The sequence below is a fragment of the Cebus imitator genome, unplaced genomic scaffold (genome assembly GCF_001604975.1).
Source record: "Cebus imitator isolate Cc_AM_T3 unplaced genomic scaffold, Cebus_imitator-1.0 Scaffold464, whole genome shotgun sequence".
NCBI lineage: Eukaryota > Metazoa > Chordata > Mammalia > Primates > Cebidae > Cebus > Cebus imitator.
In genome coordinates this window covers 1,393,970-1,396,943 of record NW_016107779.1, presented here as the reverse complement: position 1 = coordinate 1,396,943, position 2,974 = coordinate 1,393,970, and positions in this window count along the sequence as shown.

Here is a 2,974-nt window from a genome sequence, read left to right as displayed (position 1 = left end):
AACATGAACAGATGTTTCTTTAGATGACATACAAGTGGCCAACAGGTACATGAAAATATGCTCAGCATCACTAATCATCAGAAAAAATGTACCTCAGAACCACCACGAGGTATCATCTGATGCTTATTGGAATAGCGTTCACCAAAAAGATGAGGAGTATCGGAGGATGTGGAGAAAAGGTAACTTTTCAGCATTGTTGGTGGAAATATAAATTAGTATAGCAATTACGGAAAACAGTGTGGAGGTTCTTTAAAAACTAAAAACAGAACCACTGCTGGGTACAGTCCCAACACTTTGGGAGGCTGATCCTCCTTTGGGAGGATCACTTACAGCCAGGAGTTTGACACCAGCCTGGGCAACACAGCAGCATCCCTTCTCTACAAACACAAAATTTAAAACGCTAGCTGGGCACAGTGGCACACACCTGTAGTCGTCCTAGCACCTGGGGAGGTTAAGGCAAGAGGATCTCTCGAGCCCAGGAGAGCAAGGCTGCAGTGAGCTGTGATTGTGCCGCTGCACTCCAGCCTGGGTAAAAGAGTGAGACCTTGCCTCTAAAAAAAATTACTTGCTTTTAAAAATGGAACTACCATATGATTCAGTAATCCCAGTTCTAGGTGTATATGAAAGCAAACGAAGTCAGTATGTTGAAGGCATATCTGCTCGCCCATGTTCATTCCAGCTCCTGCTACAGAACCACAGTTAGCCACCCTGTCAGGTAGTCCTGGTTCCCTTTCTGCTCTAGAATCCATCACTTCTGGGTACCAAAGACACTTCTGTGTACAATACTGTACCCACCAACGACAGCAGTACTCTGTAAGTAAAGGGAGGCAGAGAGAACAAAGCAGCAAGCCCAGCCCAGCAACAAGCAGCCAGGCAGGGGATACTCTGTGAGCTGTGTTTCAAAGGACAGGAAAATAGTTTTGTCGACCAAAAAAAAAAAAAAAAAAAACTGAGAAGAAAGGCGAGGCAAAGGGAATAGCACAGATGAAAGCATGGTGATTTCCAACACGGCGTGTGCAGGGAGTTCTAGGGAGTCTGGAGTAAACAGAGCGGCGGGCAACGACGCTGGCCAGGCAGGGTCACAGGCTGGGGTCTCCAGAGGGAAGTGAGAGAGTCTGGAGTAGAAGGTGTGTACTAGGGAACAGCACCTGCGAGAGGACAAGGGAAGTTGCTTGGTTGGGCAGAGGAGCAAGTCACATTGCGGGCACGCCGCCCAGAAAGCCAAGTGTCTGTGCTTCTATAATGACATTCCTGAAACCGGGTAATTTATAAAAAGCAGAAAATTATTTCTCACCGTTCTGGAGACTGGTAAATCCAAACCAAGGTGCCAGCTAGTGAGGACCTGGTCCCTCTGCTTCCGAGGCAGCATCTTGTGACTGCATCCTCTCGGGGTGGCGGGGAAAAGAACACTGCACCTCGACAGGGCGAAAGGTGAAAGAGGAGGAAAGCCACGTGCTGCATGAAGCCTGTTTTATAAGGGGTCTTAATCCCATCCACATGGGGGGAGCCTCATGGCCTGATCACCTCTTAAAGGCCCCGCTCCTTAATACTCTCACGCCAGCTATGAAGTTTCAACGTGTGGCTTTTGGAATGGACACATTCACACCATAGCACCAACCCAGCAGGGAGACTCAGAATCAGGGAAGACCATCGGGGCTGTCCCATATCGGGGGGAAAGAACACTGTGCCGTGTCAAGGTGCGGTGTTCTTTCCCCTCCTCCTCCTGAGAGGATGCAGGTGAAAATGCTCGGTCTTTATCCCGCCTCAATCACCAGGTGTGGGCTATCCAGGAAAAGGGATTGCCTGGGGGAGGACGCTCTCTGTGGCTCAGGAAAACCCTACGGGAGCTGACAGCTGAAGGCTGTTTCTGATCACACTCCTCACAGCTGGGGAGCATGTCTGTCCTTGAAGGGAGAGCCATCCTTGAAGGTCACCTCCATGTGTCCACAGACATGTGTGAGCAATGTCACCAAGGGTCTCCTATGGCTACCTAGGTAGCTTGGATTTTATGCAGTAGGCAATAAAGAGCCCGTGAAGTCTCAGGCATGGAAATGACACCCCCAGCTTGGTGTTAGGTGGCATTCTGAACACTGGATGTGACAGGGATGAAGGGTGAAGTCGGGGAGACCAGTCAGGAGACTGCCGGCTTTACCGAAGTGAGGGGACCGACCTCCACAGGCAGTAACAGAAGCGTAAAGGCATGGAAGGATCAGAGGGGAATTTAGGAGGTAAAACTTGCAGGGAGGCAAGCCAAGACTGTGCTTTCGGAAGGTAAATCAAAGCATCAAACATTCAAAAGCAGAAACTCTCAGCATCTAGCCTGCCCCTTACCAGCAGCAGGCTCCTGATGAGACGTTCCGTGTTCACCAGTTTTCCTGGCATCTAGGTCGATGTTTCAGACGTAGTAAAGGCCTGATAAATACCTGTTGAATGAACAGGTGGATGAGTAAGAGGACTGAGGCCACAGTCAACGGACGCAAGACATGGCTGCGACTTCCTGACTACAAGCCTGCGGAAGCCACATCAAATTGTAGTCTCTGCACTCACGCCAACACCCAGGGTGAAATGCAGAGTGGGTGAAAGGGCTGCCAGGGTAGCGCAACCTAGCTTTGCTTCGACAGCAGCTGAGGAGTGAATGCACATCCGCCCTCTCGTGCCTCGGAGCCCATGGAGGAAAACCACCTGCCATTTAAAATGGGGCCCAGGTCTGTTTCGTCCATTCCAAGGCCACAGGACACACTTCTTGGCCTGCAATTCCTCCACCATCAGGGCTGCCGCCAACTTAGCTAGGGGCCAAAAACATCCTCTTAGCCTAAGAATACCCCCCCTCCTCTCTCTCTCTCTCTCTCTCTCTCTCACACACACACACACACACACACACACACACTCCAGATCTCAGCTCTTAAGACAATGACTAGAAATGCATATTTTGAGTACCCCCAGCAGCGGTAGGTAAGATGCCATTGGACTGTGA